At 42.5% G+C, this 11,119-nt stretch overlaps 1 pseudogene; it reads right to left on the bottom strand.

Moving 5' to 3' along the window:
• Nucleotides 1–2,325: 2,325 nt before the first annotated feature.
• On the bottom strand, nucleotides 2,326–10,688 carry LOC143683228 (H-2 class II histocompatibility antigen, A-R alpha chain-like; annotated as a pseudogene).
• Nucleotides 10,689–11,119: the final 431 nt, after the last annotated feature.

Here is an 11,119-nt window from a genome sequence, read left to right as displayed (position 1 = left end):
GGATGGAGGGAAGTGCCTGAATATGTAGAGCTGTGTTTCAGTGGCCATGTTTCTTGAAGATGATTGTACAATGATATAGTTTTCACAATGTGACTGTGTGATTGTGAAAACCTTGTGTCTGATGCTGCTTTTATCTACCTTATCAACAGATGAGTAAAACATATGGAATAAAAATAAATAATAGGGGGAACATATGTTAAAATAAAATAAATAGTAATTATTTCTTTGGGCAAAAAGATTCTCCTCTTCAGTCTAAGTCACTTTGAATAGCTGCATCAACAGTTTTGTCAAAAGCTTGTAGTAGATTGAATTATATATTCCAATTTAGACACGTTCTTGATCACACCCATTCCTGTGGGTGAGAACCCAATGTAAATAGGATCTCTTAAAGTTGTTATTTTTTAAAGTATAGTCCAACCCAAAGAGGGTGGTCTGAATACAGATTACTGGAGTTCTTCTATTGAGGATGCAGAAGTCAATGGAAGTCATGGGAACTCAGAAGAGAAGTGGGAACACACCATGTGGTGGGACCAGAAATACAAGCCAAGGAACCCCAAGCACTGCCAGCAGCCAACATGAGAATGCTACTCGCCCGGGAAGATTCAAGCCTTCTAGACTCTGAAACTGTGAGACAATAAAGTCCTACTTTTTAAGCCAAAGCCAGTTTGTGCCATTTGTGATAACAGTGAGGAAAGCTGAGACAAGGATCTGATGGAAATTATTCAGTGCCGTTGTAGAGCTTTCAACCTGGTGTGACAGGAGAAGAGTCCAAACTGTTATCTTCCCCCAAATCTTCTTTAAACACTCAGAGGTGGCTACTATGATACAAAATATGTAAATATATAAGGAATGTTTTGTGACAAATTAGTTTCCAGAGACAAAGCTGCCTGAATGGACCCATCCTCTCAACATTCTATTCTGTGGTTACTAAAGGATTATATTGTATATAAATTTGAAATATGTGGTATTAGCATATCAATGAAGTCTCAGGTAATCTCTGAAAGTCTTATTTAATACAGACAACTCAAATTAGAGTGCTGTCAATATTCATAATGTATGAGCTTGAGCAGGAAATGAATTTAAATTCTATTTATGCTCTTGCCAAATGGTGTTGCCAACAGATAAGCACCTCCAGCTGCATCTGCTTTAGACCCCGTTAGCTAACCTGTGGCCTTTGTGGCCCTTTCTCACTGATGTTAACCCAAATAAGAGCAAAATATGGAACATTTCCAAAGATGCATATGTCATTATCTCATTCTATTGTTCTCACTTCTAACTTCTGCTTCTTTCCAATGTTGAGAGTTCTTACCTCATCCAGCATAAAAAATGAGGAAGAAACCTCTTATATGTTCCACATTCTTCACAAATCCAAAAATTATGGCAACTTTTTGTTTTTTTTGTTCTCAAAATCTGATTTCATGGTTTAAAATACGTTATGTCAATTTACTATCTCTTCTGTAACCCCTAGAATTCTATATTAAAGCTCAAAAACTAAGCATTGCCTTTTTAAATATAAATACACTGAGGGCAGGAAGTATGCCAGGAAGTATCTGCTAAATGGATAAAGAGAGAGATCAAAAAAGAAGTACAGAAAATGAAAAAAAAACAAAACCTATGTATTATGTAGCAATATTGTTTTTTTTTTTATGTGGGCAGGCACCTGGAAATGAACCCGGGTCTCCAGCCTGGCAGGTGAGAACTCTGCCACTGAGACACCATTGGCCGCCCTGCAATATTGTTTTGACATTTTGCTTGTCTCTGTGTTATTGCACATGACCTGAGAAAGAAATTTAAATGTAGCTATCTGCCAAAATTCCAACATAAGGGACTTCCATACTTACAAATGACCTGAATCAGCCCTGGCAATAAGACAGAGAAAAAATAACTCTAAACAAAGACACCATGGAAAGGGATTTATTGGATCAGGACTTACTCCATAAAAGGCAAGAGATGAAGAGTAAGTAGGAAGAACTCATGAGGAGAAATTCTCCATAAACTCCACTTATGCATGGAGGGGAAGAGGGTGTGGAAGGAAAGCAATGAGGATTGGAACAGAGAATAGGTCTAAGTCATACATCAAGGCCAAGGCAGGGAACTAGAGCCTCTGAAACATTCCTCTTCTTTCTTGTCAAGATTGATTACCTGAAAGAGCAGGTAGCATGAGATTAGTACCCTGAGGTCACCCCATTCTCCAATTTGCCCACAATTTTCTTTTTTCAAACACAGTTAAGTCTCTTGAGTGTCAGTCCTCCACCCACAGCTCCAGTACCTCCAGGAATATTGCTTCAGATCTGCTTCCGCACCTTTGCATTTTCTAGGTATAATTCAGGTAGTCCTTTGGTGTCTGGAGGCACCTCCTGAGCACGAGCCTTGGATGTTGAGGGTGGTGCCCACCAAATGCCCACGAAGCCCATGGCCAGTCTCAGAGTGTGACCACAGCCTCTGTCAGCTCTGGCGCAGGGGTTGGAACCTTGGGTTCTCAGAAGAAAGGGAATTTACAGGGTCAAAGGACACTGTGCATTGTCTGCATGGGGAGACTGGTGAGTGTTTGGAAATGGACAAGATATCTGGGCTTTGAAAGAAGATTTTAGTCTACTATTATCAAACTTTACAAGTGTGGGAAATAAAATTGTGGTCATCGGGGTTCAGGGCCCTAAGGAAAGAGAATGTGGATTTGGGATAGGATCAAAGTATATGCAAACGATGATGGGATTTAAACATACCCCAGTGTTTGAGGAGTGGGTCTTCCAGGCCCCAGGACTCCACCTTGCAGTCTTAGAAATCGTTGAGAAATGGGAGAAAAGTGAGGCAACTGAGCTTAAGAAAGGAGTGGTCACTCTTGGGGTAGAAGATCGTCTCGGCAGCACCTTCTGGAACTAAGTGTCCATTGTAAAACCAAGTGGTGTTGACCACAGGAGGAAGATGCCCACTAGACACATGAGGGACTAGTTGGGAATACCTAGCATCCTACTGAAGACTTGGGGAATAAAGTCACTTCAGGAACTTCTACAATGAGGACATGGTACTGATTTGAGCTTCTGACAATGTTGCCTCGAGTCTCTTAATCATTTTGGAAGAACCTCCCATTCACAGTTCCCCAGCTGTTGTATGAAATAGTTCCTGTGCCCTTTCTTCTGTATCCCTATGAAACTTAGAAAACTTTCCTTTCATTGGGAACCCAGAAGGCATCGTGTGTGTGTGCGCGCACATGTATGTGTGTGTGTGTGTGCGCGCACATATGTGTATGTGTGTGCGTGTGTGCACAAGCGTGTGCTTCTTAGGCCAGGAGGCCTGTGGGTACACGCTCATTTAGGAATACGAGGAGTGTCTCATGGAACCCAGGGGAGGGGTATTTGAATACTAAAGGGATAGGACGCAGGCTCAGTGTCTGCTGGGGAATTGACGAGGGAGGAGGAGGAACTTACAGTGAAATGGGAAGGAAGGGATGAAAGAGGAAGATGTACTAAGGGAGACAGAGCTGCTGGCGCTCACCATTGTTGGCAGGTGTGAAGTTGGAATTTTTTGTCAAGTGGTCCAAATTTTTTTTCACCATGGTGATGTTTTGTAGTGCCTTTTGAGCTCAAACTTGGTAAATTTACTAAACTCAGGCAGCTGCCACACAGTCTCCTTCTTTCCCAGGTCCACATAGAATAGCTTATCTCCATCAAATTCATGTGTAAACTGGCCAGAAGGGCCATAAGCCTGGTAGGCACTTGTGCCGTAAGTGCCCATAGAGTCAGCTGATGGGCAACCATCCCAGAGTGGGGAGACCAGAGAGGGTGGGTAGGATACAGAAGGAGGAAAATAGTTTTAGTAAATTGAAAAGCATGAGAAACTTTGTTCCAAATTCATAGGTTCATACTTGGTCAAAGTCCCCACTTGACAATGATGATAGCAACAGAAAAATTCTTTGAAAGCAACAAGACTTCTACTCATTTTTTGCTTTCTTTTCTTTTCTGTCTCTTTCATCTTAGAGTTATTAAGAGGTCAGCTTTTAAAAAATTATCTCAAAAATTATTGTGCTGTAAGGAATAAAGATCATTCTATGGATACCCAGGTGCAGCAAGGACGAGTGACACCAGAGATGTATTGAAAAACAAATTATTAGTACATTTAGATCCTAGAATGGAGAGAGATAGCCAGCCAGTGGAGTGCCAAGGGGAAACACATCAGGAGTATAGCATCAGCCAGGCACGTGGGGAGCAAAAACTTGCAGTGGACCCAGGACTCAACCTGTGTAGAATTACAGGGGTGGAGCTGCAGCAGTTGGTCAAGCAGAAGCGGGGATTGGGGCATTTGTATTTGACTTCTGCAGGGGTGCAGATCCGGGTGGGATGTGGGGAGGAGAGGGAGAAGTTGTTTATCTTGTATAATCAGGTGTCACAGGTGGTCACTGGGGGACTTGATGACAGGGTCTGAGATGCTGAGGCATTTTGACACTGCAAAGCACCTCATGCTACTAATGACAGGGTGAGAGTTGTCAAGGCTGCATTGCTGAGAAAAAAAAGCCCCTATTTTATTTTAATTCACTACGATTGTTTTTATGTGCATTGGCTTTTCCAAGATAATGTCTACTTCACGGAGGGTAGGGATGTTTATGTATTATTCTCTTCTCTGCCTCCAGTACTTAGTAGAGTGCATGGCACATAGCAGGAATTCAATAACATTTGCTAAATGAATGTCTAAATGAAAGAACAGATGCTTCTAATTCTTAAGCCTTCTACCTTAGAGTGACACTCTGTTTCCCCATTCTTCCCCATCCTGAAGGTTGGCCCTATAATAGGATGAGGTCCACTTTTCCTCATGGTTTCCAAAGATAAATACTTAGTACCCTATTCTCCCAATTACAAGGGGCACTAGACAGCTGTCACAAAGATGATAGCAACAGAAAAATTATTCGAAGTAACAAGACTTTTGCTCATTTTTTGTTTTCTTTTCACAATAATGATTCTTAGCATAGAGTTCTTGATTTTTCTGGATTCTGGACTTCCCTCCTTCCTTTTCTCTTTCTAATCAGTGGATTCACCTAACTCCTGACCTTTTTCTGACTCAATCTTTTGTTGTACTTGAGGCCTGATAAATCTAAGGTAACAAAGTAACAGGACTTTTTTCTCTTTTTCCTCTCCATTAAGCAAAATGCCTATGTACCTTTAAATAGACTGCAAGTCAATTGAATATGACTCTGCCCAAATGAGCCCATATTTACGCATTTTTCTTTTTTATTAGAGTGGCTATAGGTTGACAGAAAAGCCATGCAGAAAGTACAGAGTTCCCATATACTCCACCTCCACATGTGCTATTTTCTCTACTACTAACATTTTGCATTATAGTGTGGGAACTTTGTTATAGTTAGTGTGCTGGTTTGAAAGGAAGCATGCCCCCCAAGAAAAGCCATGTTTTAATATAAATCCCATTTCATAAAGGTAGAATAATCTCTATTCAATACTGTATGTTTGAAACTGTAATGAGATCATCTCCTGGATGATGTGATTTAGTCAAGAGTGGCTGTTAAATTGGATTAGGTGATGACATGTCCCCACCCATTTGGGTGGGTCTTGATTGGTTTATTGGAGTCCTATAAAAGAGGAAATATTTTGGAGAATGAGAGATTCAGAGAGAGCAGAGAATGCTGCAGCACCATGAAGCAGAGAGTCCACCAGCCATTGACCTTTGGAGATGAAGAAGGAAAATGCCTCCCGGGGAGCTTCATGAAACCAGAAGCCAGGAGTGAAAACTAGCAGATGATGATGCCATATTCACCATGTGCCCTTCCAGCCGAGAGAGAAGCCCTGACTGTGTTCACCATGTGTCTTCTCACTTGAAAGAGAAACCCTGAACTTCATCAGCCTTCTTGAATCAAGGTATCTTTCCCTGGATGCCTGTGACTGGACATTTCTATAGACTTGTTGTAATTGGGACATTTTCTCAGCCTTAGCACTGTAAACTAACAACTCATTAAATTCCCCTTGTTAAAAGTCATTCCGTTTCTGGTATATTGCATTCCAGTAGCTAGCAAACTAGAACAGTTAGTGAAACAGTATTATTATAATTATGCTATTAACTATCATCCATAGTTTACATTAGGATTCACTCTTTTGTGTTGTACACTTCTATGGTTTTAAAAAATTTTTATTTTGGGAGCATTATATACAACCTAAAAATTTTCATTTAAGCCACTTTCAAATATGCAGTTGTGTTAATTACATTCACAGGTTTGGTTCCATTGTACCAATTACTCACTGACTCCCCATTCCCCACCCCCACCCTGGCTGCTGGTAACCTGTATTCTAGTTTCTTACTGTATGAATTTGCTTATTCTAAGTATTTCATAGCAATGATATCATCCGGTTTTGTCCTTTTGTATCTGCTTTATTTCATTCAGTGTGATGTCTTCAAGGCTCATCCATGTTGTCATATGTATCACAACTTCATTCCTTTTTATGGCTGAATAATATTCGATTGCATGTATATATCACCTTCTTTTCATTCCTTCAATGGTTGATGGACACTTGAATTGCTTCCACCTTTTGGCTTTTGTGAATAACGCAGGTGTGAATGAATAATCAGTGTGCAAATATCTGTTCAACTCCCTGCTTTCAATACTTTTGGGAATATATCTGGCAGTGAGATTGTCAGGTCAGATGGCAATTCTATACTTAACTTTTTGAGGAACTGCAAACTGTTTTCCACAGTGGCTGCACCATTTCACTTTCCCAACAACAATGAATAAGTGTTCCTATTTCTCCACATCCTCTCCAGCTCTTTTTTTTTTTTTAAATAATAGCTATTTTAGTGAATGTGAAATAATATCTTATGGTTTTGATTTGCATTTCTCTAATAGCAAGTGACATTGAGAATCTTTTCATATCTTTGTTGGCCATTTGTATAGATTCTTTGGAGAAATGTTTATTCAAGTTTTTTGCCTATTTTAAAAATTGTGTTGTATGTATTTTTGTTGTTGAGTTGTAGGAGTTCTTTATATATTCTGGGTATCAGATATGTGGTTTCCAAATATTTTCTTCCTCTATGTAGACTGTATTTTTTTTTTCTTGATAAAGTCCTTTGATATGCAAAAGTTTTTAATTTTCGTGGAAGTCCCATTTATCTATTTTTTCTTTTATTGTTCATGCTTTTTGTGTAAAGTCTAAGAAATGATTGCCTAATACAAGGTTCTGAAAGAGTACTTTCCAAGTGCCAGAGAGGATTTCTCTATACGCTGCTGGTTGCAAGGCAAAATGGCACAGCCATTATGGAAACAGTTTGGTGGTTTCTTATAAAGTTAAATTATACTTACTCATGACACCACCATCCTATTCCTTGATATTTGTCCAAAATAAATGAAAACTTTTGCTCACATGAAAACCTGTACACTAATGTTTATCATGACTATATTCATAACTGCTAAACTTGGAAACCACCCAAATGCTCTTCAACTATTGAATGATTAAACAAACTGGGGCATAAATAACAACATAGAAGAATCTCAAACTCATTTGTGCTAAGAGAAAGAAGTCAGAGGTTATGTACTGTATGGTTCCAGTTAAAAGACATTACAGAAAGGGGAAACTATATGGATAGAAATCAGACCAGGCATTGCATCAGGTTAGGGGTTGGGTGGCATAGAACTTGCCTACAAAGGGGCAGCAGGAGGGGAATTTTCTGGGATGCTGGAACTGTTCTATGATGATTGTGGAATAATTGCATGACTTCATGCATCCAGCAAAACTTACAGAACTGTACTCCCAAAAAAGTGAACTTTATTTTATATAAATGAAGAGATAAATTTACAAAGAATTCAGTGGTGGGAGGGCAACAAGCAATCATGATTTTCCTGATAAAAAATGTGCATTTATTCCTGAATTTTCTTTTACTTGCACTCCAAATCCAGTCCATGAGGGGATTCTTTAATTTTTATTTAGAATCTGCCTATTTCTCAGCACTCCTCAATTCACACCATGGTTTGTGCCAGCATCATCTCACATGGATGAAGTTAATAGGTTCTTAATTGACCTTTCAGTGTCCTCCCTTGCCTCCAGTGGTCTATTCTAAACACCATGATGAAAAGGTTCCTTTTAAATGTGAATCAGATCCTGTCTCTTCTCGTCTTGAAATCCTGTAAAGTTCCCCCATTTCTCCCAGAAAAAGAAGCCAATCCTTACAAGGTCTATAAAATCCTATACAATCTGGTCTTTTGCTTTCTCTGACTTAGATCTCACTCCCCTCACCCTCACTTATTTATGGGGCTACGCTGACTATCCTGCTGTGCCTTAACCACCCCCATCCCTACCCCAGGAACTCTCCCATTGTAGGGACTTTGCTCTGGATCATTTCTGTCCCTGAATGCTCTTTTTCTGATTCCCCAAAAGTTAACTCCCTCAACTCCTAAAGTGTTAGCTCAACTCTTACCTTCTCAATGACGCCCATCCTGAACTACCCTATTTAAAAATTGTAGCCTATCTCTATCTCCTCACTCTCCCCATAATCTGTTCTACTTTTTTTCATTGCATTTATCACATACTGATATAGTATAGAATTTACTTATTTAATATATGAATTTTTTATTATCTATCACTCGTTGCAATAATGTAAGTTTCTCATGGGTAAGAGGCTTGATTAATACAGTGATAAATGCTAAATACATGGAAAAGGGTTTGGCACTGCCAGAAAATTCACAAATACATGGAGGCTCTGTCAGGTTTTAGATGGTAGCCAAGAGAAAAATCAGAGAAACTGAGTCTGAGTTTAAAATTTTATTGTCCTGGGGTGAGGTTCCCAGGTCCGGGTGCTTAGGATGGGGGGCCGGGGAAGTCGCGCACCGCTAGGAGCAGCAGGATTAGATATAGGCTAGCCATCGGGGGTGTTGACAATGCTTATGGGGCCTCCTGTGGTAGGCTAGGAGTTTTGCGGGCCTTAGGGCTGGGCGCATAGCTACGGGCCTTGGCCAGGGGGCATAACTATGGGCCATGTGCAGTGAGGGTCCTTTGTTTGTCAGGGCAGGTCCTGAATGGCTGAGTTTGAACAGCTGTATGCCCAGATGTTCACGGGTTTTAGTTCAGGTGGGGGCCTTCCAGCCAGAGGCTACTGAGCCAGGCCTTACATTCCAGCCTTTTTGATATAATAGGGCATCGTAGTCTTTCTGGCTACTTCCTGCAGAGTGGGGGCATTGTTGGGTAGGGGGTTTTAGCTGGCCAGTGCTTCGACTGGAAGGGGGACATAGGGGTGTAGCAGCATCTGATTGACTGTCACCCGAGAGAGTTCCTTGAGACGCTTTTGCAGGAAACTTAAAACAAAAGAAGTGAGCATTAACAATAGGCAGATAACTAAAAATGGGGTGAGTATTGGGGTTAGCCACGTCAGGACAGGGGAGTTCCACCAGGAGGATGATTGGACAACAGCCTGCTTTTCTTTAAGGTCTTTTTGCAGTTTTGTCAGGACATCGAGGTTCTCCCCTACTAAGCCACTTTCGTTGATGTAGTAACAGCATTGTTTCTGCAGATATAAACAAGTGCTACCTTTTTCAGCTGTTAAAAGGTCAAGTGCTCTTCGGTTTTGCAGGGTTACCTGCGCCAAGGAGGTGATTTGCCTTTGAAGGGAGGTGAGGGACACCTTTGAGGCACCGATGGCTGCATTCAGTTTGTCCTCGAGGTCTGCCATGGCCATCAAACTATGGCCTAACACACCCCCTCCTGCACCTGTGGCAGCAGCTGCAGAAACAAGAGACAATCCTACAAGTACAGGTAGAAGAATCGCCCGCCTGCTACGAGGATCAGGGAGAAGAGACAACAGCTCAGCTTCCCCATAGAGGTTTAGCTGGGGAATTAGAGTTGCTGGGATGCAGGGTAGGGGAGACGAGGAGTAAATGCAAACAGAAAAAATAAGTCGAGTGTAATGGAATGGTGAAGAAGGCATAGACCCTTTTCTGGGATGAGGGCTGCTAAGACGACTCCCGCCCCCAGGGAGGGGGAAGGAGGGCCGAATTGGACTGAGGGTCCCAATTTCTGGAGAATGTCCCAACTAGTAGCGGAGTTGGGCATGAAGGCAAAATGAGGAAGGAATGAGAAAAGGGGATTTGGTCAAGGCTGCATGACAGCGGTGGCGTTTGCCACGGTTGGCAGGGTTTGCCATCAATACCAACCACCGAGACCTGGGAGGGGTTGCTAAAACCAGAATGAGAAGGTAAAACTGAATAGGTAGCCCCCATATCCACCAAAAAGGAAATGGACTTACCTGCCACCTGTAGCGTTACCCTGGGCTCAGTGAGGGTGATCGGGGTCGCTGAGTCTGGGCTGCATCAGTCTTCCATCAGGCCAAGGAGTTCCAGCGCTGGTGCCTCGTCTGGTTGGCCAGCTGGCACTCTGCATTGAGGTGCCAAGGGCGAGCCAGTTTGCCAGTTTGGGCAGTCACTGCACCAGTGCCGGTGCCGCTTGCACTCTAGGCATGGCTTAGTGGGTGGCCTGGGGTGTGGACACTGGCGGGACCAGCGTCCCTCCTGGCTGCACTTAAAGCACGCTCCCTGCGGAGTGCTTTCTAACTGCTTTTGGTGGACCCTTTTTTCCTAGCTGCTGAAGGTTTGCTGGCCTCAGGGCTGCTACTAGGGCCTGGGCTTGTAAATTTACTTTTTGGTGGAGGTAGGCCTGCCAGGTGGCTTCGGCTGTGTCCTCCTGGCTATTAAAGACTTTAAAGGCCATGGTCACCAGGTCACGGATGGGGGTTTGAGGGCCATCCTCGGCCTTTTAAAATTTCTTTTTAATGTCTGGGGCAGACTGAGTCCGGCTCATAGGAGAAAGCAGAAGCTGAGGATGGGGGGGCGGGGGGAGTAAGGGAAGGAGAAGGTGAGGGTTTCTTTGCTACAAGGAGGACTTGAGCAGTATTGCAAGTAGCACATAAACCAGGCCGGGATCTTAGATGCCAGAAAGCTTGGACATATGGGACCTCCGAGCATTTGCTGGTCTGTTGGCAGAAAGTGTAGTCAGATTGTGGATTAAACATCCAAGCGGGGTTTTTGGGTCCGTGCAAGACTCCTGGTTGCCCATAATTTAAGTCAAGTCCGGAAATAGACCAACTCACGGCGTCCTGAGGTGTGGCCGGACTATTGGAATGGGGTGCCCCTGGGGGACTG

Source organism: Tamandua tetradactyla, chromosome 5, assembly GCF_023851605.1.
Source record: "Tamandua tetradactyla isolate mTamTet1 chromosome 5, mTamTet1.pri, whole genome shotgun sequence".
Taxonomy (NCBI): Eukaryota; Metazoa; Chordata; class Mammalia; order Pilosa; family Myrmecophagidae; genus Tamandua; species Tamandua tetradactyla.
Note: the sequence above shows the minus strand (reverse complement) of the source record. Positions and strands in the feature narration are given on the sequence as shown.